The sequence below is a fragment of the Melitaea cinxia genome, chromosome 13, assembly GCF_905220565.1.
Source record: "Melitaea cinxia chromosome 13, ilMelCinx1.1, whole genome shotgun sequence".
Classification (NCBI taxonomy): domain Eukaryota; kingdom Metazoa; phylum Arthropoda; class Insecta; order Lepidoptera; family Nymphalidae; genus Melitaea; species Melitaea cinxia.
Genome location: NC_059406.1, coordinates 16532344 through 16549147, shown reverse-complemented (window position 1 = coordinate 16549147; position 16804 = coordinate 16532344). Strand labels below are relative to the sequence as shown.

Below are 16804 nucleotides of genomic sequence, written 5' to 3'. Positions count from 1 at the left end.
AACAAGTGCAGTCCAATTTACCCTATCAGCTATCTGCCAGTGAAAGTTCTGTCAAAATCGGTCGAGCCGTTTCAGAGATTAACTGGAACAAGCAGACGGAGAGACAGATAAAATTATAAAATTTTTATTTTGGTATATGTACCATGTATTGTATAACATCCATAATTATGCATTTAGTAAAAAGCGATTATTTTAATATTACAAACAGACACTCCAATTTTATTTATTTGTATGGATATCAATTTAGTCAACCAATACTCCTCATTCTGAATAATCTAGATGATAACTCAGCGTCGGTATATTAAGTAATTCAATCCATTATCGGCTCATTCTCACCTGTTCGGAGTAATCTTGTGTAATTATGTTCTAATACAATATTCACTTCAATCCTTATTACAATAATATATTGAAACTTTCATATCAGTGTTTCAACAAAGTGTGATTTGAATTATTCTTCATTATCTACTGTTGTAGATGTTGAACTCAGGCACGACTTGTTCATTCATATTGTTTCTTTACTTCTAAGAACTCACTGCTTAACTAGCCCGTAGCTGCATTTGCAGTGATCCTGCATTCTGCTAATGGGATAGTGAGTACAATCATTAACTTTGCTTATCTTAGGAATAGACCACGTGTGTTTGAGTGTGTGTGTGTTAAAGATATTTATGTTTCTAATGGAAGTTTTCACTTCAATAAGTTTTTCAGTACATTTTTGAATATCATATCAAAAATTGACCACTCCAGCGGGGTTCGAACCCGCGTCTCCGACTGACCGTGTCGGCGCTCTAGCCAATTAAGCTATGGAACGATGTACCCGCTAGATCGAAATTTTTTATATGATAATTTTATATTCGCTTTAAGCGAACCGTGGCGCCGTCTATAACGAGTTCCTTACAGAAACCCGTAACTATTCAAAGTTTCATATTACAATGAAAATCTGTGACAGGAGACGACACCATGCTATTTTTAATATGTACGATTTTATTTTTGATATGATATTCAAAAATGTTTAGAATTCCTAATGTGTGGATAACACAAAAATAAAATCGTACAAGTTTTTCAGTTTTGAACATAATATGGCGTGGCCAGGTATTTTTCAGCCAACACTTTCGCGATTGTTTTTCCTCTATCTATACTAATATTATAAAGCTGAAGAGTTTGTTTGTTTGTTTGAACGCGCTAATCTCAGCAACTACTGGTCCGATTTGAAAAATTCTTTCACTGTTTATTTATCGAGAAAGGTTATAGGCTATATATCATAACGCTATGACCAATAGGAGCGGAGCATCAATGAAGAATGTTTCAAAATCGGATTTGTTTTTCTTTTTGAGAGCTTCCGCTGCGTGCCCTGCGTAACCAGTAAAAGTTTTGCAAAAGTCATGTATGACAGAATTGTTCCTATTCCATACGGACGAAGTCGCAGACAGAAGCTAGTACTAAAATAATTTCCATAGGTGAAGTTCGTTTAGTTCGGCTCTCCTACTACATAATTATATTGATATTGAGCATCAAACAAAACTAATTATTACTAAATATTTTAGAACAAAATATTTATTTGTATATTTGTATTGTTAATGGCTCTGGTTCTGTTATTATTATTCAATAATAACTGGCACACTTCTATTCGTCTAAAACGTAAAAAAATGATCTGAAACTTCATTACAATCACTTTGATTTGAAATTCGAAGAAACGAAAATTCGTCACAATAAAGAAGGAAACATAAATGTATGGAAGAGAATGAGATAGAATACATTACTACTAAAAACGCGCAAGCGACGCATGTTGCATAGCGCTTACGATCTTGTTCACGAGACCGTCATCATCGTCGATAGAATAAATCGCAACCGCCTACCTTCCTACGACTTTTCAGAAGTCTCACTTCTGCCGTGTGTGAATTGCAAACAAAAATTATTGATTTGAAGCAAAACTTCTTGACACACTCTTGATTTGGGGAGTAAGCTGGTGAATGCGTGACGAGAGTGTTACGAAAAGTATGGCGAGGCAAATGGAAGTTGAGAAGGAGATATAAGTAAGATGAAGCTAAAGAAGTTGAACTTCTGTCCTGTAGTCTAAAGCACACTCGTTTTCTTTTTCTTATGTTTTACGTTTATCGCCTGTTTTTCTTATTCAATCGCTGTGACATCTAAATATCACGGCTGTGAGAAGTCAGGACCAATAGCCGATGTCACAGTTGCGTGCCTTAGCAATCCCGTGGCGTCCCACAACGACGATGAGGGCACCGCTGGTTTTTAGTGAGTAGTCTGGTATTGCACGTTCCGCCTGGAGCCTCACACTCTCGTCCCCTTCGGGTGACGGGGCCAGTGCGTAAATGCATTTTCCAGCGTAAAAAAAGGACCAATAACCGATAAAACAGACGTGTTCTGGAGCGGATACCGCGTTTCGGCAAACTCAGTGTCTGTCATCTTACGTCACTCGATTGGATGAGAATGGCAGATAATCGGGAAGCTAAGCGCTAACTGGGATTCCTATCTCCAGCGATGGATTGCGAGAACTAAATAGAGAGAAAGAAAGAATATAAACATTAAAGATAAAGTCTTTATCTTATTGTCTTGTAAAACATTTAGGAAGCAATTAACACTAAATGAAGGTTTACGATTACGAGGTCATATATCATTTCGTTTGGAATTACGCCACCTCAGTCGTCCTTCATGATCTTATAACAAAGGTCATAAATACAACAATGCCTCTACTTATAGCATTGATATTTATAATTTTTTTATGTTTATATGATTATTTTGACTTACAAGGGATATCTAATATATAAAATTCTCGTGTCGCGGTGTTTGTAGTTAAACTCCTCCGAAACGGCTTGACCGATTCTCATGAAATTTTGTCTGGATATTGGGTAGGTCTCAGAATCGAACAAGATCTATTTTCATCCCCCTAAATGTTAAGGGTAGTCCACCCTAATTTTTTTTTAATTTTTAGATAAATTATTAATTTTTTATTTTATTATGATTTGGCGCTGAAAAATACATATAACCCTTAATTTTCCACTTTTCTAACAACAAGCCCTATTTTTAAATAGCGTTTAGCGGGAAGACAACGTTTGCCGAGTCAGCTAGTAATATATATATATATATATATATATATATATATATATATATATATATTATTTTGAGTACATTTATTTTTTACTTTGGACTACGAAAAACAAGATTTTTTGTAACAGTATCAAAACAAGTAGAAAATAAAGCAGTTAATATTTTTCTAAACTTTTAAAATTTCTGAATTTCCTTCATCTATTCAAATTCAAAGCGCACAAGTCTCCAGATTTTGCATTTAGTTACAAACAGAAAGCGTTTATTAAGCCCGAGTTTATTTCTCAAGTTGTAATAACAGTTAGCACTCGTAAAGCGTTTAAGGTTTACAAATCCGACTTGTACTCGCCAGTTGTTCCCTAGGGAGCTATGACGCTCCACACTCGCCCCGGGCGAACTAACTTACTCTAAAAGAGAAATAAAGACAACTACACTGCTACGTACAAACATACTAATGTCATTGAACATTGGATTGTTATGTAAACAGATTATAGTGGTCTCATTACTAGCATTCTTCTCTTCTTTATTCTTATCTTCTCTGCAGAATCTACATTCCCAATTGGTGGTAGCTTTACTTCTACATATATAATAATTTTTAAAGTCTTAATTTGTAAAATGACGATTCGAAGGTGCTCTTGGATCCTATTTGAATAAAGCTGTTTTTGATTTTCATTTTGATTGGATGAAATGTATGTTTTATTATGTTAAATTGTACCATTTATTGTTTTAATAATGCGCTGTAATCTCTGCCAATCAGCATTGGAGTAGCTTGGTAGATTAGGTTTCGGCCCTTCTTCTGTATGGAGAAAGAGGGCTATGCCCAGCAGTGGGACGTTACAGCCTTATGCCGAGTTGCACGAAAAGAAATTAAAATTTAAGTAGTGATTAAACTAATTTAATCGCAAGAATTGTATGAAATTCTTGTGATTAAATTAGTTTAATCTCTACTTAAATTTTAATTTTCTTTCGTGAACTGAGGTCCGGAAACTGAGGTATCAGGTGGCACAGCAGGAAACACATACACATACAAGACATAACTATGTCTTGAAATAATGCGAAACTGAACCAAACCAAGAAATATAGACTTAAGCTTTAGAACTCAAATCCTTTTTTTTTTCTTCAAATCATCTTATTTTTAGGAAATTGTCGTGTTTAATAAAATAATTATTCAATTATTTTGGTTTTATTGTTTTTAATAACCTGTACTTTCTCTGTAAGCTCATAACAACAGTTATTAATTTACAAAATGATAATAAACAAATAAACAAATGCTTCACACGCAACTGCCCCCAGTAGGATTTTCTCCGGTTTCGGGGCTCCGGAAACACACAATCCACAAGCAGAAACGCCCAGACATCAACAAACATCTATGTGACCGATACAAATGTCTGTCTTGAGCGGGGACTGAATCCGCCATCGCCAGTACAACAACCAGTGTGACCGCTGCACTAACGTGTCGTCAAAAGTATAATTTATAATTTTTTTAATAAACTCTTGTTTTTTATACTAAAGATAACATATATATATAGTGATAAAAGCGAACGAAGAAAAATAATCCAACAATATTAAATAAAGGCTACATTTTTTTTCGCGAAAACGCTAACAAAGAAAATTGTCTTATATGGGAAGGCAATGGCCGTCTATTTTATCTTTATAGATAATTCATTCTCTATCTCCCCATAATAACGGCAATATAGTTTTTTCTCATAGAATCGATTCCGAGTCCTTCGGGGACATTTCGGCCGCTGAAGTGACAAATACATCCTGTAATGGGTAGTTTAGGATTTTTTTAGGAAAATGTTTATTTATTTTCATCTATAGTAACATTATATTAGTGTAATATCGGCATAAAATATTATTAATTTTTCTGAGATCATGCAAGACAAAACGTGAAATATTTTCTCAAGAAAATAGGCTTTGATATATTTTAAAAATGCTTATATTCTAGTGATAGTTTTGGTAACAAAATTGAATGGATTTAATATTTATTACCCGACTGCCAAGGGAGGGTTATGTTTTTCGCGCGTATCTTGTATGTATGTATGTATGTATGTAATATTCTTTACTACCTCATATTTCCAGAACCACTAAACGGATTTACATAACTGAGGTATCGTTAGGTTCGTCTTTGCTGCCCAAGTGTTCTTAGATAGGTGACATTAAAAAAAATCAAACATGGCGGCTGTGCGAAGCCATTGTATTTAATGAAAAAAAATTTTTTTTTCTCGAATACTACAATATGGGTATCAAATTGAAGGGCACAATACAAGGATTTTAAAAAGGTATATCATGATTATTATTACCATAATACTAAGACAGAAATACAATATTAAAGTTTAAAAAATGTGGACTTTGCTCTTTCGCACGCCTATGCCATGTCAAACTCGCCTCCTAGGCGACGATCAACTTCGGGGTGTAGCCTTTCAAATAAAATACAATGGTTAAAAAAAAACATACAATTAAAATTACAAATAAAAATTAATAAATGTCACACCAATTTACAATTACATTAATAAAATTAATAACAAATACATAATACCAAATACAAACAAATAATTTTAATAATAATTTCATTATATTAAAACTAATAGTTGTTGATTTAAGCAGTCACCTATTTGCTAAAGGTCAGGCTTACGTTGCTTTGAGCAGAGTGAGATCTTTCTCCGGGCTTGCTATCAGTTCTCTTGACCCTAAAAATTTACTTAATCAACCACATGATGTAAACTGTTTTAATTAATTGAACCGATTACGTAATTTGTCTGACTAAAAAGACATAAATAAAATAATAATTAAAAAAAAAACAAAAAACCCGCCTGCGTGAAGAACAACTAATAGAAAATCAACTGAAAAAGCTGGAACAAGATAAAAATTCAATATGCACACAAAGTCAGCGAAATAAATAGAAACAGTATCAAACATTTTTTGCTGTACATTTAAAATATATTAATAAGGTAGTCCTTCGAAACTTTATGCAACGTCATAGATAATATGCAGTCGGAGGCATGAAATTGAAGGATAAGTCAAATCATTCTCTCTTTGTGCATGTCTCCGACTGCATGTTATGTACGACGTTCCATAAAGTTTCGGAGGACTACCGTATTAATATATTTTAAATGTACAGCACAAAATGTTTGATACTGTTTCTATTTATTTCGCTGACTTTGTGTGCATATTGAATTTTTATCTTGTTCCAGCTTTTTCAGTTGATTTTCTATTAGTTGTTCTTCACGCAGGCGGGTTTATTGTTTTTTTTTTTAATTATTATTTTTTAATTATTTATTCTAAATGTACACCAAAACAGACACATATAAAGAAAGATACAATACAAGATGTACAAAGGCGATCTTATTGCTTAATAGCGATTTCTTCCAGTTCTCATAGTTTTTCGGTTTTTGAAATATTTTAAATCATCTTTTGTATGTATAAATAATGTTCTGTATAGATACGGTACCTCTATTTACGTTACAATATAATAAAAGCTGTTTCCCGCGGTTCCACACGCATTAATTTGAGGAAAAAAATTAGCTATAGCCTAACTGAGGTACACACACACTACACACAGCTTTATTTATATTTGTACAAGTTATACACCTTATAGACCTCAACCAAGTTATAGACCTCACCATATCAAATCTATAATATAAAAATGAGTCGCTGAATGTGTTGCTAAGCGCAAAACTCGAGAACGGTTGGACCGATTTCGCTAATTCTTTTTTTAAAATATTCCTTGAAGTACGAGGATGGTTCTTACGGAGAGAAAAATTCTAAAAAAAAAAATTTTAAATTTCCTGAAAAAGTCTAAAAACAACACTTTTCTATACTCCCATACAAAAGATTTGTGATAATACTTAAAAGTCAATTCGAACTTTAATACCATACGATAAAGTTTGTGTTAGGCGATACGAAGTTCGCCGGGTCAGCTAGTATTAAAATATAACGACGACGTCAATGTCATACAATTAAAATTCACGTGATTCTCTTATTCACAAAAACACAGAGACACACACATAGTGCTAGATAATAAAACTTGGTGCATTATTTCTTCATTATTACGTACCAACTAAATTATTGTTACAGATATTTATTATTTTATTATATAAAATATTCATCAAATATATACAATATTGTAGCGAAGGTTTGATTTAATTTGTGTAATGAATAGCTCCCTTCCACAATTAAACAAGTTGCTGGCCGTTAAATAAATTTAATTTTAAAATTTGATTTGATGTAAGTAAAAAAATTAGCTGAGAAACCCATAAAAATATTTATATTCTGAAACTAGATAGTTTTAATAATATAATTGCGAGCAAAGAACGCCAAAATTGGATGAAATATTATCTTATAAATATGATAATGTAATTTTAGTCTTGCGCGTTTTAAAGAGAGACACGCTCGCTAGAGGCTTGTATCATATATATGACTCGCTGTGCCAGCGACTTCGTCCGCGTGGAATTTAAAAAAAAGTTTTTGATTAGCTCGCAGAGTTATAAAATAAATAAATTTCTAAAATAAAAGTAGTCTAAGTTACGCCTTATTATGTCAGCTATCTGCCAGTGAAAGTCCTATTAAAATCGCTACAGCCGTTTCAGAGATTAGCCGGAACAAACCTTTGGAAAAGGTAAAAAAAATGTTATTTTGGTATACATATGTACCGTGTGCATAAGCAACTAGTAAAAAGCTGCTATTTTAATATTACAAACAGACAATCCAATTTTATTTATTTGTATAGATTACTATTGCAATGACTTTTATGATATAAATAAGAGAATATGTTTGAAACTTTAGTGCTTTGAAATGGTGAGATTAAAATTATCAAAGGATAAGCGATTTAAAATGATAGTTTAAAAATTTTAGGAAATCGATTGAAATTGTAATCATTAATAAAAAAATATTAGCGTGGCATGGATAATATGAGCAAAGATATGGAAATTATTGATTAGTCTGATATGGCTTAAATGATGTTGTCCCATTTTTTGGCTTAAAAGCAGTATTGTTTAGCTGCGATCTTCTGTAAGATCTAAGTACTTCTCCAGTCGGGCTGCTCCAGATTTTTAGTTAAGCTCATTTGCTGTTCCCTACTTCATTTATTCACCACGTCAAAACAAACAAACAAGCCTTCTTATAGAAAATAAATGGACATTTTACTCCCATCAAAAAACATAATCCTCGTAATGGACCCAAACAGCCTTGTGTCAAGAATCTGAAATTACACAAGAGAAACACAAACGCCCAGACCGCTTTAAGGATCTGTAGGTATGATATATACAAATATTGTAGTTGCAAGCTGTGTGCGCAAACGTCAAGCTTAATATACCCTCGATTTCAGGACACCAAAACGTTACTAAAACAAAATCTGGTTAAGAACTTACAACTCAAAGTGATCCCGAGGGAATGAGATGTTGTAAATCAAATTATTCAAGAGATTAAAGAAAGCAGGAATATCATCTAAGTCGGAATTACAAAATTTTAAGTGACTGGAATACTAATGGGAAAAAGTTGATTAATTCCTGAGTTCATTATATATATATTTTTTGATCTTTCGAGGTTTCTTTAATTACTTTCGAATTATCGTTATGAATCGTATCTTTTACAAATCAACAATTGTTCTGAGTTTATTGTTTATTTTACAAAGAATAATTGTCATTGTTGCAATTCGATTTTAGTTATAAGTAATTTTTTATTCTGTACCTAATTTGACATTTAAAATATCTGATATTTTTGAATGATTAATAATACCGTAATTTTAAGCTATACTTTTAATTTAATAATCGAATTATTTTTGTAACGTCTTAATATCCATTATTTGCAGTACATTAAATATTCTGCTCCAAATCTGGAGCAGCCCGACTGCTCGACCTTACAGAAGATCACAGCTAAATTATACTGATTTCAAACAGCGTTGTATTCCGCTGATAAGTAAAGGGACCAGAGCTCCTGGGTGGTATTGGGGGCAGAGTCGGCACTGCGCTTTAAATACTTGCAGTGTATCCACGACAGCGTTTCGCACGCTGTAGTCGCGGTGACTAGACACACCAACACCTGTGTCTATTACACCGACGACCGTGACGACGCAATTGGTCGCTTTGTGGCGAGGGCAGCGGAGATGACGGACAAGAAAATCCTTGAGCATAGTCTCAAGATGGCCATTCACCATAGAGATGCTGCCGTCATTGAGAATGTGCTCAAAATGTTGAAAAATGTAGAGGTGTGAAGACATTATTGTATTGTAAGTATAAATTATGCGTAGATAAAAGTGTAAAGTAAGTAATATAAATAATAAAATTGAATGTAATAGTATAGGAATAGGATAATGTAATTGTAATGATAAGGCTTTATATATTTACTTAATAAGATAGGATTAGTCATATAATATATTAATAAAAATTAAAAAAAAAAAAAAAAAAGAAATTACAAAATAAATAGACAAAACGATTCCTAACCACAAAAAAAAAAAAAAAAAAAAGTACCTAACTACTAACAATAACATAGGTTAAGTGTACATTGTAAGTAGCAAATAAGTGTACATATATTGTAGTTAGAAAATAAGTGTTCATATATTGTAGTTAGCAAATAAGTGTAAATATAATAAAAATAATTAGTATATAAGAATATAAAATAAGCAATATGTAGAATAGTCTTGGTCAGTGGACTCGCGTCGACTTTTAGAAATTTGAAATTTTAAGACTAGTTATTAAGGCTTCTAGATTCTAAGTTGCGGTGAAGTACCGATGCATGTTAAAAAAAAAAATAATAATAACAATTTATGGAATAACAAAAGCACGGGCATAATAAGCCTGTGGATATATCACATAACTAAAAAAAAAAAAAAAAAAAAAATACTTGCAGTGTTGCAGGCGTCTATAGACTACGGTATTTGCTTAATGGTGAGCCGTACGCTTGTTTGCCGACCTAATTGTATAAAAAAATCTAAAAGTCGGTATGAATATTGTTTCTACCCATCATTCATCACTTCATTGTCATAAAAATTTATAACATTCATAACGAAATTACTTGATAAAATTAGTTATTGATGAAATTATATTCTAAGACATAGCGACAAAAATCAATATATTATTCTAAATGTAAGCGCCGCAACTAATAAGCTCGTGTAACATGTTGTAACATGTAGAAAACCGAAGATTTGCGGGTTCGATTCACGTTTGGGACATATATTTGTATTTGCATAAACATTTCTTTTTGGGTTTGGATGTCTGTCCTTGTGAGTGTCCCCACCGAGCCTCGGAGATCACGTTAAGGTATTTATAACTATAGCCGGGACCGACACCCAGTTGTTATTATAAATACTTAATAGCGATCGTCACTCATAGTAGGGAGGATATCCGCCAACACGCAGTGGAGCAGCGTGATGGATTAAACTCCAATCCTTTTCCTACATGGAGAAAGAGGCATATGCCCAGCAGAGGGGTGCTACAGGCTGAATTGTATCGTATCGAGAGAAATAAATTATTTGTATATTTCATTAGTCATAAATTAAATCGTAGGCTGTAAATCAATATTTCACATTGCGCATAATTATATGTTGTATAATTGTTTATTATGGCGTCAAAAATTACTTAAAGTAAATCAACATAACATCCCTTGCCATTGCTCCAAACTGTTTGTATCTGACCAAAATCACAAAGATATAATTACACATATATTAACTTCAAAAAAAACAACATTTGCATACATAACGAACAAAATATTTACTGAAAAGTCATAAAGACAGAAATATGATTCAGAAATATAACAAAAGAACGAAGTCAAAGCTACGCATCATGAAGATTAAGCATAATTCGTTTCCGTTTTACAAAGTTATGGGACTCGCATACAAAGTGGTAAAATGTTAAAAATATCAAGCGGATCCCGCACCAAATCAAATGTTTATGTAGCGTGAAATAACCGAGACGTCCGGCCATGGGATAGAGAGAGGCGTTTGAGACCTCACGACACGTGTACGACACAACTGGTAGCGATTCCTCTCTACTTATAAATAGCTTAACTTTTAGTTGTATGCACAATATAACCTTACTCAATCTCGATTAATGACTTAATTGCAAAAGAGGTCCGAGGAGATGTTTTGTTATGACGTTGTCACGTTAAACTATCGTCCGTAAACCAACTTTGATGACAATCAATTTTATTTTTTTTTATTTATTTATACTTTATTGTACACCACAAATATATTACAAAAAAGCATAAAGATAGTTACAGACAGTGAAGTACAATGGACGGACTTATGGCTAATTAGTCATTTCTTCCAGACAACCTATTCCAGACAATTTTATTTTGCGCTAATATCGTGGTAGTCGTTGCCTATGTATTATGTCATCGGCTTTATTTAATATTACAACAAATTACACAACCTAATGGACCCTAGTATGGCCGAGAGGAAAAAATACCACAAAGAAAGAACAAAAAATACTTATTTAGTAAAAAAAAATAGTAAAAAAAAAATAGTAATAAAAAAATCATAATAATAAATCCACTTAAATTTTACAAAACGACTTTCGAGTTTGTAAAATATCGTATCGCAAGGATATAAATAGCTTTCCAGCCACGTAATAAACTTGTCCGTAAATAGGTAATGACTTAGAAGCTCTTGTTCATTACCCTACCTACTGTTTTACGTGGTTTTGGAATGGCAAATAAATCCGACGACGGTACGGTTAAACTTAACGCCTCATTGGCTACCTCACCCGTAATGCTTTATCTACCTTAGTTTAGGATCAGTGCCAACAATGTTATATTAGGATGAGCTAGTAAGTGTCAAAACTTTTTATTAAAATTAAACTGAGCGCTATCCTGTGCTGTGTGCCTCCTGTGTGTGTGTGTATCCTAAGCTGTGTGGCTACGGCACTAAAGAATTTAGCCACCCCCTCTCTTCCCGTGGGTGTCGTAAGAGGCGACTAAGGGATAACAAGATTCCACAACCACCTTGGAACTTAAGAAGCCGACCGATGGCGGGATAACCATCCAACTGCTGGCTTTGAAATACACAGGCCGAAGACGGGCAGCAGCGTCTTCGGTGCGACAAAGCCAGTACTGCGGTCACCAACCCGCCTGCCCAGCGTGGTGACTATGGGCAAAACACATGAGTTCACGTTATTTTTGGCGTCAACTTGTGGAGGCCTATGTCCAGCAGTGGACTGTTATAGGCTGTAATGATGAGCGCTATCCGTTTAATGTCATTTTATATGGGGCACAGCAGGAAATATTCTGCTCAAAATCTGAAGCAACCTAACTGGAGAAGTACCTTGACCTTACAGAAGACCACAGCTAAACAATACTGCTATCAAGCAGTGTTGGGTTCCTATGGTGAGTAAGGTGACCCGAGCTCCTCGGGCCGGGGACGGGGACGGGGAGGGACGGAGACAAGCTTGCGATGTTTCTGGTGTTGCTGGCGTATTTATGCCACGGTAATCACTTACCATGAGGTGATCTGTGCGCTTGTTGACGACCTATTTTTTATAAAAAAATATACTTTACTATAGACCACAACTACATCGCTTCAGCCTGTTATATCGCACTACTGGGCATAGGCCTCTCTCCCCATGTAGGAGAAGGAACAACTACATGATACGCATTAAACATAGTTTAAGATAATTGAAGGCTGTGTACGATGGGCGGACTTATGGCTATTTAGCCATTTCTCCCAAACAACCCAAGTTACTAGGTGAAAAATATTTTCCTGGTCATTGACATAAGTTTGGTATAATCACTAGCGATTATTGATTATACTGATTTTTTGCTACTTCTTCATTATAATGCTACTACTAATGCAATTTGTAAAAATAATATAAGTATAGACTTTATTCAACTTTGATTGTGTGGTGAAAAGTTCCATTGACACCGTAGAAAGTTCAGTTCAGGATAAGGTGTCATATTATGCAAATATTTAATTCTTGGTTTGTGTTTACCCTTGAGAGGGACTCATCACGAAGGGAACGTAAAGCTTTCAGCCTCGGCTGCTGTCCTAAACACCTGATAACGATCGTCTCGGCAGGAAAATTATCCGCCAAAACGCAGTGGAGCAGTACAGCCCTTCTGCTATATAGGGGACAGCGTTTGCCTTGCATTGGAAGATTTACAAGTTCTTTCAATTTATAAATATTCTACAATACTTATACGTTATTGTTCTGTTTTATACATTCATCTTGTATCATTTATACATAAGAAAATTGTGATTGCTCCAAAAATAAAACGGACTAACAAATACATTGACAAGTAATTATTAGTCAAAAAGTAGTCATCATAACTTTATTCAATTAAAGAAAAATCACCAGACAAGTACCACTTTTTAGATCACAACTTCGCTACCAATGCGTTGAATACTAAGATTTAGAACATTCCCCGTAGAACCAGTAAGGCAATAAACATTAATCTCGCCAACAAGAAAGCAATACAAACGAATAACAAACAAAATCAGAAGACAATTTAAACTACCAGCATTAAGACGGCAACAAACGATCCTTGTAAACACGCCGCTGCATAAGTTTGGATTTGCAAACAATGCCGGATAAACTGCCCAAGTTTTTAATTCACATAATTAACTCTTATGCTACTGTCTTAAGGTAGATTATCGTTCATATCAGCTGTAATATAAATCTGGTGGCTAACTCAGTGCATTTACGGAGCTAGCCGAGCTACAGTATTTGCATTGTTAATAGACACGACGGATTTAATATCGTCGATGTACTTCGACATTTATAAATTACATAGGTAATTATATTATAAATAAATAATCCAACGTGGCTTTTTGTGATTACACATTTCCTTGTTTCTCCTCTCCTCTTAAATTATCAGGCGATACGTTGTCATTTCAAATATGTCAGCGTTGTTAAATGTACTGAATTTGAAAGTTTTATATTTTACAAATTTCTAATACACTTCAATCCAATTAAAACCAACCGGTTCACCAACTTATAATTCTTCTAGCGAAGTCAATTTTTTTTAACGTGACAACGTCTAATAAATCGACGAACGCTGGCTGCATACACGAAAGAGGATGACTCATTGCCCCATTACGCTCATTGTCCTGTTACGCTAATTAAACGCTTGCGCCTCATATATCCCTCTCCACTCGATAAGCCTGTGCGTCCGAGGAGATGTTTTGTTATGATATTGTCACGTTAAACTATCATCCGTAAACTAACTTTACAGACACCCATTTTTTTATAAAATATAAATACATAAATATATTTTATAAAAAAATCGTCGAAAATGCTACATACTATAGAAAATCAGTCAAAATTATTGAAGTCTCGAAAAAGACTACCTTCTTAGCCATATATTTACTGACAAGTTATTCAAAAAATTCGCGAACTTGAACTAAGTCAATAAGTATATTATTGACATAGAAAGTTACTGAAAATAAATAGTAATGAGGTCACTAACAAATCCTGAAAATCAATTCACTAAAAATTAAAATTAATGACGCCATTTCGTTATTTAAATAATCCTTTATCACAATATTATCACGAGTTTTATTCATACCAAATCTTAAATTTTAAAATCCTGAAAACTTTAAATTTTTACAAGTTTCCAGAACATAGCATACAAAACTAAAATATAATTATCGTACGTAACATACTTTATAAATTAATTTATTTGTAAAATTCGTTCGAAACGATAACAACAATCAAGACGAAGTCGCAGAATCGAGAAACTATCAGAAGTACAATCAAGCATAATCAGAAAGTGCTGATCGGAGAAAATATGGTATTGGAAGTTATTATCCTAAGAGACAATTGGATCTTGCAACTTGACACAACTTATAAAAACAATGCAGCTTATTTATTTCCATGCATTTTATCCTTAATGAAACTGAAAATTCTATAAAATTTACTAATTTTATAATTTACATCACAGTTGAGAATGGAAATTGTTGAAGACAAAATGGTTTTTGAATTCACCTAAATTTGATCTAGAAGGAATTCGTAGCAACGCTCTAAGATATAAAAATGAATTATTAACGTCAACTGAATTTGGAGACTTTGCAAGAACTAATCTTTGATTAAATGGAAATGTAGATATTCAAATTAAGAAAAAAAAACGAGCGCGCGTTACACCAAACGATTGAAATAAAACTTCTTTAGCAATAGGCCTGCACTATGGGCCTACGAGAGAAAGAGAGAAAGAAAATGTGTACTCTTGCTCTTTTACCTCGCCCGATCACACTTTTTGTATCGCTCTCGTCAAACATCTACTAGCTTACTCCCCGAGGCAAGCATGCGTAAAAAAGTATCACTTCAAAGATATCATCTAAATTTAACAAATTGTTACAATAAATTACTTAATCAGAATAACTCAGTGTATGAAGCACGTAAATTTAAATAATATAAGCGTTTTATTGGCCATTAAGATTACAATAGCATAAAAAGTTTTGCACTCAATTAGGAGCGTTCGTTACAGGATTTCCGTGCAAGTCACGTGTTGGGTTATTATTAGACTTTTTATGACCCGATGATTGAGCAAACGATGTAAGCGTGACGTAGCAGTGACTTGTGTTAGAAGAAAACAATTTACTAAGAAATCTACTGATGATGGCATGGATTGTTAAATCGTGACCTCAATGGGTAACTTTAAATATAACTTACAAGAGAAAAATAGACAGAAGAGAAATACAAATGATCGAACCAACAACTATTGTGAATTTATCACATAATCAATAATAATAATAAAATATAATAAATAAAAGTTGATCTTGGTCAGGCCATAAATACAAATCAGATATGGCCGTTGAATTTTAAGTACACTTCAGCCTATCGCAGTCCACTGCTGGACATAGGCCTCGCCAAGTTCCCCCCATTTACTTGGGGAATTTTATGTGCCCTACTAAAATCCCGTGTGTTTTGGGAATAAAACTTGGCTTGGCTTGCTTCTAGGATTATATATGAATATTAATCCTAGGAGCTTTTCAAAAATATGGGACGATGTACTTTGTAATATTGTGAGACGTGATGGAGCTGACTCTAGACTATGCAACAATGAAGATCTTGAAACAGCGAAAGGTTTTGTTCGGCTCAGCTGTCCGACACTCGCTTGGATGTATCTGAAATTAATTGTTTGCTACATTTGAAAATCTCTCACTATAATAATCTTCGTTTTCTTGTTTACTTCATCGTTTTATATTATTTTATGAAACATGAAGTTTGGATTGTGTTTTTTTAATGAAATTTAATTAAAGTCAGAAGATATTATTAACTAAGCTGGATAGCCCACTAAGTACTTTATCTCGTTATAGGAAAATAATGTCTGACACAATCTTCGAGTTACGTGACCGCTGATTGACGAATACTTCCTCCATCAAGAGCCACGATCATTATTACGCGTCGAGAAATATTGTATTTCTGTATATATATATATATATAGTAGTGCTGTGTGGCTACGGCACTAAAGAATTTAGCCACCCCCTCTCTTCCCGTGGGTATCGTAAGAGGCGATTAAGGGATAACAAGGTTCCACAACCACCTTGGAACTTAAGAAGCCGACCGATGGCGGGATAACCATCCAACTGCTGGCTTTGAAATACACAGGCCGAAGACGGGCAGCAGCGTCTTCGGTGCGACAAAGCCAGTACTGCGGTCACCAACCCGCCTGCCCAGCGTGGTGACTATGGGCAAAACACATGAGTTCACGTTATTTTTGGCGTAAACTTGTGGAGGCCTATGTCCAGCAGTGGACTGTATAGGCTGTAATGTAATGTAATGTATATATATAGTTATAACAGTCGGCTGTT

General features: G+C 34.0%; 1 long non-coding RNA gene across 1 annotated transcript; it reads right to left on the bottom strand.

Moving 5' to 3' along the window:
• Positions 1–2002: 2002 nt before the first annotated feature.
• Positions 2003–15149, bottom strand: LOC123659118. Its single transcript, XR_006743981.1, has 3 exons — positions 15140–15149; positions 5814–5822; positions 2003–2094 (listed from the first exon to the last, which is right to left on the bottom strand). It is a non-coding gene; the product is annotated as an uncharacterized LOC123659118 (long non-coding RNA).
• Between the last annotated feature and the right edge of the window lie 1655 nt (positions 15150–16804).